This window comes from Schistocerca nitens, chromosome 3 (assembly GCF_023898315.1).
Source record: "Schistocerca nitens isolate TAMUIC-IGC-003100 chromosome 3, iqSchNite1.1, whole genome shotgun sequence".
NCBI classification, from domain to species: domain Eukaryota; kingdom Metazoa; phylum Arthropoda; class Insecta; order Orthoptera; family Acrididae; genus Schistocerca; species Schistocerca nitens.
Genome location: NC_064616.1, coordinates 850,457,269 through 850,474,965, shown reverse-complemented (window position 1 = coordinate 850,474,965; position 17,697 = coordinate 850,457,269). Strand labels below are relative to the sequence as shown.

General features: G+C 45.5%; 1 protein-coding gene across 1 annotated transcript in view; it reads right to left on the bottom strand.

Moving 5' to 3' along the window:
* Positions 1-14,499, bottom strand: part of LOC126248875 (coiled-coil domain-containing protein 77-like) — a 205,508-nt gene extending 191,009 nt beyond the window's left edge. Inside the window, exon 1 of the mRNA XM_049950322.1 lies at positions 14,436-14,499. The gene's annotated coding sequence lies outside the window, so the exon portion shown is untranslated. The remainder of the gene's footprint in view (positions 1-14,435) is intronic.
* Positions 14,500-17,697: the final 3,198 nt, after the last annotated feature.

The following is a 17,697-nucleotide window of genomic DNA, read 5'->3' as shown; positions in this document are numbered from 1 at the left end:
GAAAAGGGAAGGGAGACATGATGGAGGGGTTGGGGTTGATTTGGGGGAGGAGACCAAACTGATTGGTCATCAGTCTCATCAGATTAGGGAAGCAAGTCGACCGTGCCCTATTAAAGGAACCATCCTGGCATTTGCCTGAAGCGACTGAACTGCCATCCTCCCGAATGCGAGTCCAGTGTGCTAATCACTGTGCCACCTCATTCAGTGGGACAGGATGGAGGTAAGGAGAAAGGAGGAGGAGGGGGGGGGGAAGTATGCAAAAGAAGAAAAGTAATCATTAAAGTCACCGGGTGGAGACTGTCAAATTTCTGTCGGGCCTCAGAGTACGACAGACGGCCAAGACTTTTTAATTCTTGAATATTCTTTTCCTTTATATAGATTGGGCAATCCAGTGAGTTTGTCTGTTTTGTTTTAGAGCGCAAAAAACAACTGAGGTCATACGCGCCCAAGTCAAAACTATAGAACGCAAACACAGAGACAAGGGAAATGACTATATGTCAGTCCCATTGGAAAGAATAGGAGACATCTAAAGAAGGCACATGGAAAACAGACTAAAAAGAAACACCATAGAAAAATGGAAATCCAAAACATAAAATTAAATGGCCTTCACCATACTGCTTTGGCGGATAAAAAGTAAAACGCAGGTGACAGCCCGTGCTTCATTTGCTAAAACAGCTGATAAATCTGATGGCAAACCCAAGATGAAACGTAAATTAGTAAAAAAAGGGCAATCCAGCGGGTAGTGGCGGACAGTTGAAATTTGGGCGCAATGCGTACAAAGTGGTAGGGCAGCGCCACTGAGCAAATGACGATGGCTAAAGAGGCAATGCCCAATATGCAGCTGAGTTAAAACAATCTCCTCTCGGTGGGAGGGCTGAGAGGAGGTCATCCAAATCGCCGGGAGAGGCTTAGGATGACGAAGCTTATTCCCGTGAAGGGAAGACCATTGGCGATGCTGAAGGGACACCACCTTCTGACAGATGGCAATGCAGCGATCATTGAAGGGAAGAGAGGTACTTGCGGGCTGAGGTAAAAGGACTGCAGCCTTGGCCGCAGCGTCAGCAGCTTTGTTTCCTGGCAGACCTACATGACCAGGGGCCCACAGAAACATGACATTGGCTCCACCAAGAGTGAGCATGTGACAGTTTACCTGTACCCGCTGCACTAAGGGATGAGAAGTGTACAGTGCACAGAGACTGTGGAGGGCACTGAGTCAGTCTGAGCAGAGGACACAATTGGGAAGGTTGTGTCACTGGATGTACTCCACGACCTGAAACAAGGCAAAAAGCTCGGCTGTAAATACTGAGGAGTGGGCCGGAAGCCGATATCGAAAGACACGGGTGCCAATGACGCATGCACACCCAAACCCATGGTCAGTCCGAGAGCCATCAATGTATACAAAGGTACTATCACTAAATTCCATGCGAAGGTCGTGAAATTGGGGGCAATAGACTAAGGCTGGAGTAGCGTCCTTAGGAAGCGAATGAAGGCCAATGTTAACATGGGCCACTTCACGAAGCCAAGGTGGTGAAGTGTTCACACCCACGGGGAAAGTTGCAGGCAGCGCGAAGTTAAGCTGCCGTAGAAAGTGACGAAAGCAGACGCCAGGAGGTAACAGGGAAGAGGGACAAGCCCCATACTGACGATCGAAGGAATCATCAAAGGAGGCAGCATAGGAACGGTGGTCACGCATGGCAGACAAACGGCATGCATACCTGCTAAAGTCATGGCGGTAGTACAGTGGTAGTTCTGCAGCGTCAGCATACAGACTCTCAACTGGGCTGTTGTAAAAGGTGCCCATCACCAAACGAATGCCACGATGATTGACAGTGTTGAGACGACGTAAAATGGATGGGCGTGCAGATGCATAAACAAAGCACCCGTGGTCGATTATCGGACGGACAAGGGACTGGTACTAATGGAGGAGCACCCCAAGAAGTACCATTGAAGATGTGTAGGACACTGAGGGACTGTGTACAGCGGGCTACCAGGTAAGAGAATGGGAGGACCAACAGTGTTTCCTGTCGAGCATGAGTCCCAGGAATTTCGTAGTGGCAATGAACGGAAGGGCAACAGGCCCAAGATGTAGAGATGGTGGGAGAAACCATCTGCGCTGCCAGAAACTCATACAGACAGTTTTGTCAGTTGAAAAGCAAATGCCATTGGCGATGCTCCAGGAGTGAAGATGTTCAAGACAGTGCTGAAGACACTGTTCAGTGAGACAGGTCCGTGGAGAACTGCAATAGATGGCAAAATCATAGACGAAAAGGGAGCCGGAGACACCCGGCAGGAGAGAGGCCATGATAGGGTTAATTGCGATAGCAAAGAGGATGACGACAGCAAAGAGGATGACGATAGCAAAGAGGATGACGATAGCAAAGAGGATGACGCTCAGAACAGAACCCTGAGGCACACCATTTTCCTGAATAAAGGTGTCTGACAAAGCAGAACCCACACACACGTTGAAAATTCGGTCTTGTAAAAACGCCCGAAGAAAACAGGGCAGGCCCCCACGGAAGCCCCACGTGTAAAGAGTACGGAGGATACCAGTTCTCCAGCAGCTGTCTTAGGTCTCCTCCAAATCGAAAAACATGACCACAGTCTGGGATTGCCGCAGAAAACCATTCGTCACATGGGTGGAAAAAGCAATGAGATGGTCAAGTGCAGAACACTGCACTCGAAATCCATGCTGTGCATTTGTGAGTAAATGGTGAGATTCAAACCACCACACCAGTCAGGAATGAATCATATGTTCCATCACCTAGCAAACGCAGCTGGTAAATGAGATGGGGTGGTAGCTAGAAGGAAAGTTTTTGTCCTTACCGGGCTTAGGTATGGGTATGACTGTGGCTTCACACCAGTATCCAGGAAATGTGCCCTCAGTCCAGATGCGGTTGTACATGTTAAGCAGAAAGTGCTTGCCCACAAGAGAGAGGTACTGCAACATCTGAATGTGGATAGCGCCTGGCCCTGGGGCGGAGGACCAGGATGAATTGAGATCATGATCTAGCTCCCTCACAGTGAAGGCAGCATTGTAGCACTCACGATTCAGAGAAGAGAAGGGTATCGCCCGAGCCTCCTCCACTCGTTTCCTATGGATAAGGGCAGGGTGACAGTGGGAAGCGCTCGAAACTTCTGCAAAATGGCAGCTCAAGGTGTTGGAGATAGCGACAGGATTCACGATGACAGCGGCACCTACTGTCAGTCCAGAAATGGGGTTATGGATCTTGGTTCCAGACAGCCGTCGGAGATTGGCCCACACAACAGAGGAAGGTGTGGAACTGTTAAAAGAACTAGAGAACGAAACCCAACTAGCTCTTTTGCTATCCCGAAGAACTCTACGACACTTTGCACGCATCTGTTTATAATTAATGCAGTTTTCCAGCATAGGGTGGCAGTTAAAAATGCGGAGAGCACGTCTCCATGCACGAATTGCGTTGCGGCATGCCCCAGTCCACCAGGGGACTGGTAAACGATGTGGTAAAGAGGAAGAGCGAGGAATGGATCGTTCTGTAACAGTAAGGATAACGTTTGTGAGATAGTCCACTTGGTCATCAAAACTGAAGAAATCTTGTTCTCGAAGGTCGCCAGGGAGGAGTAAAGCTGCCAGTCAGCCTGAGTAAGCTGTCAATTGAGCATGCATGTGGATGGGGTAGGAGTCAGCAGACAGAGAGCACACGGGAAATGGTCGCTCGAGTAGGCATCAGAAAGAACACACCACACAAGACGATGGGCAAGCTGGGCAGTGCAAAAGGATAAGTCCAAATGGGATTAGGTGTGCGAGGAGTCAGAAAGGATAGTGGGTGCACCAGTGTTAAGGCAGAAGAGGTGGAGTTGGTTAAGAATGTCAGCCAAGAGGGCACCTCTCTGGCAGGTCCTGGGAGAATGCCAAAAGGGATGGTGCACATTAAAGTCACTAAGTAGCAAAAACGGTGGAGGTAGCTGGCCAATAAGCTGAAGTAAGTCAGCCCTGGTGACATCAAAGGACGGAGGTACATAAATAGTACAGAGGGAGAAAGTCAGGTGGGGAAGGAAGAGGTGAACGGCAATAGCTTGAAGACGGGTAGTCAGGGAGCTGGGTTGACTATGAAGGTCATCCCGTATAAGCAGCATGACAACCCGATGAGATGGGATACCAACCTCAGATGGAAGGTCAAACCCAATCAGTAAGTAATGTGGAAGCTCAAAGCGGTCTTGAGGGCACAATCTTGTTTCCTGAAGGCAAAGTATATGGGGATGCTGTTATGCGAGAAGCACCCACAAATCCTCTTTGTGGGACCAAAGACTGCAAATGTTCCATTGGAGGACACTCATGAGGAGGAAGAGATGTAGGGGTGTCAACTCAGTGTCCACTGAGGGACAGCCAGTGGAGAGTCGCTACTACAGGGCACAGAAGCAGGAGGATCCTGCTCCATGGGGTCCACACAAGCATCGGCGTGCTTGTGCAGGCAGTCTGTGGAGTTCCAACGCCAAAAAACGGTTGGTGGTGCGCACCGGCGAGGCAGAGGCTGGCTGGGCTAAGTGACCACGTGGCGACACCGTCGAGCAGGATCTTCGAGTTGGTGAGGGGGAAGACCGTTTTGTCTTTAGTGGACCTCTTCGACCCTTCCAGGTAGAGGAAGACTTGGGTGGGGTTTGGCTGGAGGGACGGAGGAAGTCTTCTCGGGAGTATTCCTTCTGGCCTATCCAGCCTGCCGGTTGTGTAGTGGGTAGCTTCGCCCCTGTAGGTGAGAGTTTGACAGTTTGTTGCACAGCGGGATGGGGGGATGGCGATGCTACCTTGACACTGGGCCACTTCACAACCACAGAGCCAAATCTGAGGTCGCATGTCTGTGTAGCCATGTCCTTCAAGGAGCAAGGGGTAACAAGAACTGAACTATAAGTGGCACACGGGAGAACACAGGGTTTGTGACTAGCCAGTAACTTGCGAGCTACTGGGTAAGGCACTTTTTCCTTTACTCGAATCTCTTGAACAGCCCGCTCATCTAGATACACGGGACAATCCTGAGAGGAGCCAGGGTGGCCACCATTGCAGTTGATACAACGGGGAGGAGGAGGTGGACATTCGCCCTCGTGTGCATCCCTGCCACAGATTACGCATTTGGCTGGGTGTCGACAAGACATTCTAGTGTGATTAAACAGATGACGCTGGTAAAAGGGGGATCAGATTCGGAATGTATGGCCGGACTGTGATGATTTCGTAGCCTGCTTTAATCTTGGACGACAGCACCAGCCTATCAAAGGTGAGGGGAAAGAGTGTGAGTGGGCAACTATATTTTTCATTACATGATGAAGGCTATGACATCCTAATCAGAGAGGTAAGACTATATTTCAGCCTTGGTTAGATCGTCAAGCAGCCTGGTGTAAATTACACCACGGGAATAATTCAAAGTTCCGTGTGCCTTGACATGAACAGGGTAGGCGTGGAGAAGCGAGGCAGCAAGTAGTTGTTGAGCTTGAGCATCAGAATCGTCTCCAAAAGCAAGGTGCCATTCCATAAACGAGAGCAGGATTTCACAGGGTCAGCAGTTGCATCAACACCTTTCTGAATAATAAACAGATTGACCGTGGCAAAGGACTGACTGACTGCAGTACGTGATACCATAAGGAACCGCGGTGCATCAGGAAGAGTCTTCGAATCAGCAGCCTCATTACGTTTAAGTCGACATTGATGGAGAGGATGAGTGACTCATCGCGAGGAAATCCCCCATGATTACCAGCCTCTCTGATGGTGCGCTCCTTCCAATTGGGGACCCCTACACAAGGGGGTGCACCTGCCTTACGTGATTGTTCACACTACAGGTCACACCTCCCGAACACCTGACGGAGGGACCAATGGGCAATCTGGGAAGGTTACAGCTCAGGCAATCACCCCTCCCTCAGTCTGGCCTGTACCAGGGGGTATGTACAAACCCTACCTGTTGACCCGGGGCTGGGAATTACGCGTTAACCAGTTACCTTTTATGCCTCAAACGCATGGGCCTGCCTTCAGGAGCGCACAGGGAGGAAGAAGAAGAAAAAGGAGGATCCTCAAACACCGAAGAGGGAGAAAGAGGAGAATGGAAACAAAGAAAAGAAAAAGGAGGCAAAAAGAAAGTTGAGGCTCTTCACAGGTCAGCAACAGAATGCAGAACATTCCCAATAATACCCCAGACATGTTCCCCAATGGAGGGGAAAAGGAATAGCAAGAGGATAGACATGTAGCATGGAAGGGAAACAGTGCTGCAAAGGCTGGGGCCCCATGGTAGCCAAGCACAAACTGCCGAAAAGTGATGGGCCCCCTGGGGGGAATCCAGCAAGTGAGCAGAATGTTGGCTGGAACAGTTCACACACATGGGTGGTGGGGTGCAAGGACTCTCCACATGGAGAGGATGATCATAGTCACTGCAGATAGGTTGACTGATTGATTGAGGGGATTTATGGGACTAAACAGCGAGGTCATCAATCTCGTGATTCAAAAATTACATGCGTAACATAGAGGTGTCTGCTAAAAATGGGTGGATCCAGTGAGAGGGGTCAAACTATAAAGTGAGGAAGATAAAAAAACGCAGTAGAAGGCATAAATGGGTAGGCCAAATCTACAAACTGGAAAAACAGAGGGCTAAAAGAACAGTCTTTGCACGGGAGATGCTTATACATCCAAGCCCCAGAAAACATGAAGAGAGGCCCCAACCATAACCACCCTGCCCCTGTTCCAGGAGTAAAGCAAAACCATATATCTGAAAATAAAAAACAATTTCACGAAGGAAACTGAGGACCAGTTCAACTACCTGTGAATCATCTGTTAATATTAAACTTAAGGAATCTGGGGGGGGGGGGGGGGCACTCATTATGCACAAGAAAATAATGGGTGAGCTCAGTTGGATGAATGGATAGACAGCATAAGACAGCAGACTCCTTCAGAGAGGAGTGGACAGAAGAGTGCCAAACTGCAGTAGTCTCCTTGATTGTGTGGAGTTTGCTACTGATAGCAGTAGCAGCACACCAGATGTCATTCCACTTTTGAGCAAAAGTGAGGTCTGATATGTATCCGCATATCTGCACCTGGAATCATGAAGGGGAATGGGGGTAAATATCTGCATCTCTAGCCAAGCAGTTAGCCAGTTCATTCCCTAGGATACCCACATGATTTGGGACCCAGAGAAAGACAACTAAGCAGTTGGCACAGCCAAGGGCAGAGAGGAGGTTATGGATAGCAGAGACCAGAGGGTGGCATCAGTCTATAGCCTGAAGGCTGCTCATTGAGTCAGTACACATTAAAACACTGTGGCGTGAGGCCTGAGTAACAAAATGGAGGGTCCTGTTAATGGTTAGCAGCTCTATTGTGAACATTATCCCCGCAGTAAATGGTGTACCATGCCAGTAGGTGACATAAAAATCCATCCAGCCTTCTATCATTTTAGAACCATGAGTGTAGAAGAAGGTAGCATCATGGAACTCTTCAGAGATGGAATGTACAAGACACTGGAATACCAGAGACTGTAGGACCCTGGAATAGGTCAGTCCTAATCCACGGTCAAGGTACTAAGCAAAGGTGGGACGGGACAGGAGGGGGGGGGGGCGGGGGGAGGAGGGTGCAGAAGGAAATACATGAGTCACTTTGCAGTGAGATTCTAATATAGGGAAGTGAGAGGCATTCCAACCGGCAATTCCACCCAAGGGCAGGTATCAGGAGGAAGACATCTCTCATCTGCAAAGAGGACAGAATACATGGGATGGTACGGGAATTGTTGAATGACAATTGCCTAAGAAACGAGGAGTTGTCTCCATCATATTTGTAGGAGACAGTCGACAGGACCATTGTGAAAGGCACCGATAGCCAGACACAGGGTCGAGTAGTTCCAGGCTGGAAGGAGCCACTGAACCATAATCCTTACAACCACAATTTAGTCTAGACAAAACCAAAGTGCGGTACATATGGAGAAGAGTAGTACAGTCTGTGTCCTAAGATGTGTGGGCCAGGAGGCTGACAGCATTAAGCTTCTGCATGCAGGTAGTCTTCAGGTGGTGAATATGGGGCAGCCATATCAGTTTTTATCAAAAATCAGGCTGAAGAAATGGGACTGTGCCACAATACCTAGGTGCTGGTTACATAAATAAAGTTCTGGATCAGGGTTTACTATGAGCTGACAGGAAAAATGCATAACCCACATTTTGGAGGGAGAAAACTGGAAGCCATGGGAAAGGGCCCATGCAGAGGCCTGTCAGACGGTGCCTTGGAGCTGGCATTCCATAGATGCTTCTGAGATGGGCTGCACCAGATGCAAAAATCCTTGACATACAACTCTGGGGTTACCAGAGGTGCAACAGAGGTTACAAGTCCATTGATGGCAGGAGGAAGCAAGTGACACTTAACAAAGAACCCTGTGGGACACTTTTCTCCTGGATCTGAGGGGCACTGAGTTAAGTGCCAACTCTAACCCGGAAGAACCACTGGCATAAAAACCGGAAGGGGGCCACAAAAGCCCGTCGTGGAGGGTAACTAAGATGTAATGGTGCCAAGCCATGTTGTAAGCCTTAGGTAGGTCAAACAAGACTGGAACAAGGTGTTGGCAGTTAGTAAAAACCTGTCGGATTGCTGTTTTCAAACTGATTAAATGATCAACTGTAGCTCGTCCTTCCCGGAAACTACACTGATATGGGGACAAAAGGCCTTGAGATTTGAGTAGCCAACATAATCCTTGGATCAAACATGCAATGAAGATGCATACGTCCCCAGGGAGGAAACACAGTGCTCCCAGCATTCCTTTTTACTCTACTTAATAAGGTAGTGAGCTTTAGCACGGAGGCACAGAAAAGTGATAAGGCTGGTCTGTGAAGGGTGTCATTTAAATCGCTGCAGCACTTGTCGGTGGTCATGGATAGTGTGTGCTATGTCCTTCACCAACCATGTCACCAGTCAACAAGGGCAACCAGGGGATAGCCAGCGGCATAAAGAATAGTGTCAGAGATGTCTTGCACGACCGCAGCAATGCAACCTGAGAGAGACGTGTTGAAGTGCACATAAAGTCTGGGAACACTTTCAATTATTTATTGCACAAGAACTACACACTGTACAGATGTCATACATATTGCATTTTGAAGAGAAACTCTGAAAGTGTTTTTTTTTTTTAATACAAACATTCAATATGCGAACCATGAGTTACCAGGCAGACGTAAATACGGTAATTGAATTCTTGCCATACCCGTCCCAACATGGCATCGTTGACTGTGGCAGTCGCCTCCTATATTATCTCCTGGAGCTCTGCTACATCATGTGGTAGAGGCGGTACATACGCCAGATCTTTAATATGTCCCCACAGAAAAAAGTCACACAGTTTGAGATCTGGTGATGGGGGAAGCCATTTCATGACACAGCTGTCCCCTTCTGTAGCACAGCTGATCCACCAATGCAGCAGCTCCGTGTTCAGGTACCCACGAACTTCACGATGAAAATGGGGTGGAGCCCCATCCTGCTGAAAGATGAACGGAGAGTCTGATTGCATTTGAGGCATCAGCCATTGCTGCAACATGTCCAAGTAGGAATATACAATGAAAGTGCTCTAGGTGAAGAAGAATGGCCCATACAATTTTCAACATGGCAAGGCACAAAAAACATTTACCTTAGAGGACTCATGCTCAAATTCAATGCATTAGTGTGGACTTGACAATTATGCCTGTTCACTTTCCTATTAGTGTGAAAAGTAGTTTCATCACTAAAAATTAAGTGATCAACAATGCCATCCCCATTCTCATTCAATTGTTGCAACTGTGAACAAAACTCAAAACACTTGTCTATGTCGTCGTCATTGAGCTTCTGCACTAGCTCCAATTTGAATGGTTTCATAGACAGCTTCTGCCACAGGACTTTCCACACTGTCATTGGAGCCATTTCGAGTTCACAGGATGCACGGTGCACCGTTTTCTTTGGACTCCTTATGAATGTCTCTTGTAATCACGCCACATTAACTTCACTCACACTGGGATGTCCCTTCTCTTTGCCGGACACAAGTGACCCATCGTTCAAATGGCTCTGAGCACTATGGGACTTAACACCTGAGGTCATCAGTCCCCTAGACCTTAGAACTACTTAAACCTAACTAACCTAAGGACACCACACACATCCATGCCCGAGGCAGGATTCAAACCTACGACCATAGCAACCCGTCGTAACAAATTTGTTGAGCCAGTTGTAAATGGCCTACCTCGTTGGTGGCTTCTTAATGTACTTGGTTCTAAACATCCATCGAACAGCTGTAGCATACTTGTGTTTGTTGAACTCCAACACACAGACAGCTTGCTCTGCACCTGAACTCGCCATGTTTGCTAGCAGTGCTGACTATAGACAACTTATGAAACTAAGCTGTGGCGGTATACATGAAAAAAACTTTCAGGATTTCTCTCCAAAATGACATATGTATGATATCTGTACAATGTTTGGTTCTTGTGCAATAAATAATTGAAAGTGTTCCCAGAATTTATGTACACCCTTTACATAATGGCCAACTGGCTCTGCGGAATGCCCAACGTGGGTGCCTGCCTGCCTGGCGGCAGCAGGGGAACAACAGAATCACCAGAAAGTGATCACTGTCACAAAGATCATCACGGGGTGAGCAATGTAGTGAAGCCATGAGAGCATGGGATGAGACAGTTAGCAGAAAATGTGCCATGTGTAACACTGAAGTGGGTAGGGGAACCATCATTGAGGAGACACAAATCAAAGGCTGTAATATGTTGGTCAATTAGAAGACCCCTACCCGTCAACGTGGCACTCACCCACAGGGGGTGGTTTGCATTGAAGTCCCCAAGGAGGAGATATGGGGGCAGGAGTTTCTGTATTAAGGTAGGTCATTCAACATAAGGAAGTGGCCTACCTGGAGGAAGGCAGACACTGCAAATAGTGATTGCTGGGGTCATTCGCACTCGTACCACTACTGCTTCCAGGTTGGTACGAAGGGGGATCCAATGACTAATGATGTTGGTGCGAACCAAAGTGCAGATCCCTCCGGATCTCAGGGCCGGCACAGCTCTGACAGATTGTCCAATAACCATGAAACATTAGAGAGTAGTCATCAAATAACTGTTTCTTAAAGAACAAGACAGAATGCAGAATAAGAGGAATTAAGTTGTGTTTCCGGGAGGTGATAGTAATATCCATTGCATTTCAGGTAGACATAAAGAAACCGAAGGGATGTCATGTCACCAGGTCAGTGGTCTCACCCACGAGGACGGGGTGACATCCATAATAACTGGGGCTGATTTGGAGTGAGAAGGAGGGGTGAAGTGCTCCGGGATTCCATGGAAGTCGTCCTGGGACTTGTGGTGGTGCTTCTTTTTCTCCTTCTTCTCCCTCAGAGGGAGTGGGGAGGTGTTATCAGTAAGGGAATAGGTGGCAGAGATGTTTGGATTGGACAGAGAGCGAGTGACTTTGGGGGCCTTCTAGCATGGCTCCCTAGTCCAACCCAAGGTAGCAGGCTTCCTATCTTCTTCTCTGGCTGAGGAGGTGGAGCTGTTCCTTGAGGGGAAGGGACTTCTGTTGAGGATTTATTACATGACGGACTGCATTTTGACAGTGTTTTGACTCTGAAACATTGGGATGAGGTGGAAGGATTTTCTAGGCTTGTAGAGCTTGATGGCTCTTTATTATATACCATAAATGAAACAGACCGTAACCTTGCATATATGAAAATCCACTGCTATGTTAAAAGTGTCCAGTCTGAATATTTTGAGAATAAAAAATGTGTAAGAGGAAAATGAATGTGTGCTGCAAATTGACTTTGTTGAGAACTAAGAAGCTCTTTATGAGAACCAGATATCTAGCGCACATTGGAGTCATTTACAATCAACAGTCTTCACTAGCTTTGGTTGGCTTAAAGTTCAAAGTGGCCAATTTTAGTTATAAGTGAGAAATTCTCCCAGGATGAGGCAGATTTTTGGGTTTTTCTGAAAGCTGTTCTTTCTAAACTGAAAACAAAGTTTCCTCAATTGGAAAAAGTACTTGTTTTTTCTTATGGACGACCTGCACAGTTCAAAAACAGATATACACTACTGAATCTGCGTTTCATGAGTGCGGCGGATCTTGGTGTGGCAGGAGAGTGGAATTTTTCTGCCACATCCCAACACAAAGGGACAGTGGATAGTATAGGTGGCACTATAAAAGTGTAAGGCATTTTTCCAAGTAGATGCAAGGAAATCCATAATCAATTCTTTACTTGACTTCCACAATTGTTTCATAATGTGAATCTGAGATTCAATTACTGTTATGTCCCAATAGAGAAAACAGCTATACACATATCAGTGTTGGAAGATAGGTGGGAGGCCAGTTGACCAAAACCCACTGTACAGTAAAAGTATCATTTTTTAAGTGCAGGATGGAAATCACATTTTAGTGGGAAGAATGGTAAAGTCTGCATTGGAATCTATTAGGGTGCTTGATAAATCTGTACCTGAAACTCAAGATATGTTACTAACATATCCTAAGGGAAATATCTCCATCCAGAACATTACGCTGCATGATTTCATACAAGTCGTTCTGGAAATGGAAAACCCAAAATGCAGCAAAGTTCAAACAAACAGGAAAATTCTCTATTATGCCAAGATAACTGGTATTATTGCAATGCAGAAAGACGTAAAGTACAACTGAATTACATTCATTGCAGTGGTAGTTTCTGGATTTGGCCAAAGAAAAAACAGACATTTCAACAGAAAATATCTCTGTTGTTATCCATACATAAGTTTCTCCTCCAGTTCCAGTGAACAACAAGGGCCAGACTCAATTCAAACAGTTATTCCAAAACAATGGTATAAAACAATGTATTATCACTTCCATAAGCAATAAACATAATGCCTGATGTACACCATTTTTGATGACATGTTTCTGATGGAAGAACTAAGGTAGTATCAGTTACAAGCCTCATTATAAAAAGCTTGTTTCTCAATAATAAGTTCACATAGTTGGATGGAGTCACACCCATCACAGTTAAAAGTCATACCTTTCACAGCAATACAATATATTTCATAAATTAAAACTATCTACATTTTTAAAAACTTTGTGTATTTTCTGTTGTACTGATTTCTTATCCAACTTTAAAAAAATATAAATTCCTGCAGTTTGGTTAATAGTTTCACAATTTTCTGAAAAAACAGGAACAAGGTCATACCCATCACAAAAATTAACTCTTTTCTTGTCTTTATTTGTAAATTCTAAAGAGAAAATAACTGACTAAATGAAGAGTGTAAGGATTATCAGGTAATAGGTAATACATTAACAAAACTTTAAAAAATTACTAGAGGAAAATATACGAGTCATTAAAATCTTCCAAATGTCACACCCGTCACTATGGAATAAATGATTAGTAACATCTTTTAGGCTATCAGATCAATTATACAGTTCCATCAATCTGTAATTGATAGAACAAACTACCACCTTAAGTAGTGAGCTATCTGGAACTGAGCTTGACCCAGAGGATGATGATGATAATTTCAATACACCATCTGATGACAGTCGTCATATTGTGACATTTGATTTCAATTACAATTCATAATTCTTGGGCCACTGTAATTCAACACCTGATGGAAGAATTCACAGGTTTCTGAAAACTGAAACGTGTCTACAAAGATTCTGAGGTACCATCATTGACAATACTTCGAAAATCCTGATTTGGAGCCATAGCTGTACGTGTGACTTTATCAGATTCATTCAAACAGCAGACACAAGCTCAGTTTTTCTTCTAATGTGAAATACTGGTACAGCGCCAAATCAAAACTTTTTAAAACGTTCTGTTTGTCAGAACGTCCAAGATGGGGTTGGGGGCAGTGCACGATCATACTATACCGAAATTCTGATAGTTTGTGTGGGGAAATATAATATCTGGCACATAACACAAATACAGTTCTACTATACATTTCTGTATAACACTGGATTCGCGGCCAGAATATGGTGAAAATCAGCTGCAAGCGTCCACGTACAAAATTTAATCTGTAATTGCGTTGACATGTAAACAAAGACATAACAATAGTTATTTGAATTTAATTTTTATTGATTGCGGGTTTCCGAGTAAGAGAAGGCACCATTGCAGAGCATACAGTTATTTCAACATAATTTTTGTTTTACTGCAACAGATTTGAAGTATTTTCATCTCACACAGTATTTTCGATTCTATACTGCTCCAAATTCCTGAAAAGTTCGCACACCAGGCCAAGATTGATTAAGTCCATGATTACAATGTGGTCACAGTCTGTTTAAACGAATCAGATGTGCATAATTAGTGAGGGAGAAAAATAGATTTCAAAACACCGCATTTGTAGAACAGCTGTCATTATTTGCATAAGTACTATGACCTGACAAAAAAAAAAAAAAGTAGAAACTACAAACTAACATTAGCAAACCAAGGTAACATACGGTAACAGGGACTCTAGATCAAAAATGAACTTTACTGCGTGTCATACAATCTTACCATTCAAATTGTAATCCAGATAGGTAAAATGTATTAAAACAATTTTCAAAAGTTCCGCACATATTCAAACATACACGGTAAAAAGCTGTTACCAAAGACTCTACAACAGACAAACCAAAATAGTTATGTTAACTAAGTTCTCATTGCGATAGTGACTGCAGTTGTGATGAATTTTTTGAATGATTTCGTGATGTCTTCAGCTGCCATTCTCTTGATTTCGTATACGATTGTACAGTTTTGGCGTGACTGCATGTAATGGTCATAAAATAAATTAGAAAGGTTTTTTTGCTATTTTAGGAGCACGTGACTTTCGAAATACTCGAAAGTAACGTGCTCCTAAAATAGCACTTATAGGAGCACTTATAGGAGCAAGGTCGTACATGGCATAATATAGTACAAAATAATCATCCACAAAACAATTGAAAATGGCCTAAGGCCGAAACTGTGCATTCATACATGAAATAAAGAGAATGGCAACTGAAAGCATGACGAAACCAGTCAAAAAATTGTTAACATCTGGCAAAAAGCGTTACACATCGATCGCACAACAATTTAATTCGCGCTTTCACAGGATACGATATCCCCCCCTCCAGTACACCTCTTGCAATATGCCGATGACACCGCATTCCTCGCCCTCGCTCCTACCCTCCAACGGTCCCAACGCCTTCCCCAGGATCACCCTGACCTTTTTGCCGCATGGTGTAACCAGTCGCTCCTGAAATTCAATCCTTCCAAGACCCATGCAATCATCGTAGGTCGTATCACTCGCTCCTTCCGGCTCCTGGATTTCTCCCTTACCATCTGCGCCCGTCCTGTCCGCCTCATCCCCACCCTCACCTACCTTGGCCTCACCATTGACCGTCACCTCACCTGGATCCCTCATCTCCGCTCCATCCAATCCAAAGCCCACAACCGCCTCCGACTCTTCGAAATCCTCTCTGGCCGGGCATGGTGGTTGCACCCCTCAACCATCCTCCACACCTACAAATCCTTAATCCGTCCCATCCGCGCCAGTCCCGCCTGGATATCGCCCCCCCCCCCCCAAATACTATAAGTCCCTGCAGATCCTTGAGCGTCATGCACTCCGCCTCGCCTTCCGTATACGCCTCCCGTCCCCCACGCAGCTCCTCTATGACCTCATTCCTTTCCCCCATCTGCTCCTATTCCTCGAACATATGCGCATACTCTACACCTCCCGCTGCCTTGATCCCCCTCACCCCCTGGTTGCTCCTCTCCTCTCGCATCCCCGCCCCCTGCCACGTCTTCACTGTTGTGTCTCCCCTACCCTCCATCTCTACACCCTTCATCTCCTTTCCCAAGGTGGCTTCATCTATCTCCCTCCCGGATGATGCCCTCTCCCCCTCCTACCAACTCTGGTCCTCACCCCTCCTCCTTTCCTCCATCCTTTACTTGGGCTTCCTCTCCCCCCTTCCATCCTATTTTTTTTCCACCTACCCTCTCTCTGCCCCCTTCTCTCCCCCGAGTCCTTTTGCATTTCCCTCCTCTGCCTTTTCCCATTCCCTCTCGCATCTGCCCTGCCCCTCCCCCCTTATGAGTCCTCTCCCTCCTTCGGTACCCCCCTTTAGTTTTTCCTCTCCTCCCTCCTTGTTTTCCCCCTCATCTGTCCAGGTCCACCCCCCCCCCCCATCTGCCCTAGGCTATGATGTGTCCTCTTTCGACATTTTAGTGCAGTGTTTACAGTGAGTGTTCAGTGTTGTGTGTCTTTTCCGAAGTGTTGCGAACGGCCATCATACTGTCGCTGGGTGTGATTTTATATCTCTTGTGAACAGGAACCAGACTGTCGCCATGTTTTTTAATTGTCTGTCTACTATGTTACCTGTCTGCATCCTGTGTATTTTATCCGCTTTGCCAACCCTTTGATTTATGTTTTAACTTTCCGCAATTTTCCGCCGTTTTACAATTTAAGTCCCTATTTTATCGCCTGCTTTTATTGTTTCTTAACTTCTCCGTACGTTTTAAAAAGTCTGTAGGCTGCAGAGCAGCGTAATAAGCTGCTAAGCTGCTGCCAGCCCGCCCCCTTCAAGGAGAATCGAAATACAATAAAGGAAAAAAAAAGATACGATATCCTGCACGCGTATCCCCCCTTAACCCCTTCGGAGGACAGAATGGGTCGGAATTTGTATTGATACAGTTTTCGAGATGGTGTGAACTAAACAAATTCGTGCTGGCAGTTAATGCAGTATTGTAGATTTTAGCTAAAGATGACCCAGAAACCTTAGGAGGCCGGTCAATATGGAACGACGTATCTGCGCAAATCTACACAGATGCAATAAATAAAATTTCGTGCATTGACATGACATCCTGGATAGGAGAGATAAGCATCATCACACACACCAACAACCCTGTGATTACTGGTACCAGAGAGGCACAGTTTGTAGGTTAGAATCAGGATTCAGACACCGTTTTAAAAGAAGTGAGAATAATAGAAGAGCCCAAGAAGATGCTTAAGAATGCAAAGAACAGTAAGGTTAGTTTATGTCATTAAAACATTAGAGTACTGATTAATAAGGTTGAGGAGCTTCTTGTCTGTTCAGAGAATTTAGCGAGCTCTGAGAAGATGGACATACTTTGCCTCTCAGAGCACCACAGGGTTAGATAAGATATAAATAAAAGATTACACTATAGCAGCGTACTCATGCAGAATTAATATGGGAAAATAGGAGTTATTACATATATTAAGACAGGACACAAGTTAAGAAATAACGAGACAAGTATTTTTTGTATTGATCAGCACGTAGAAGTGACTACTTCCGAATTAATATTGAAAAATAGTTCTTTTTAAATTATAACTGTATATAGATCCCCACGGGGAATATTTTGAACCGTTTGAATCTGGATTCTTTACTGTACTGTGAGATAGCAGCAAGCAGTTAATTGTATGTGGTGACTTCAATGTCGATTTTCTGAAGGATTCAGGTAGGAAAGTCGATCTGGAAACCTTATTTGGTTGCCGCACGGGGTAGCCTCAAGATCTCACACGTCTTCCCACAGTTTGCACAGCTTCTCCCCATCGGAGGTTTATGTCATCCCTCGGGCATGGGGGTGTGTGTTGTCCTTAGCATAGGTTAATTTAAGATAGATTAAGTAGTGTGTAAGCCTAGCGACTGATGACCTCAGCTGTTTGGTCCCATAGGGACTTCCCACAAATTTCCTTATTTGGTTCCTACAATTTGATCTCAGTTATTAACTTTTCAACATGGGTGGATGAAGACACTACACCATAATTCATAGTGCTATCATT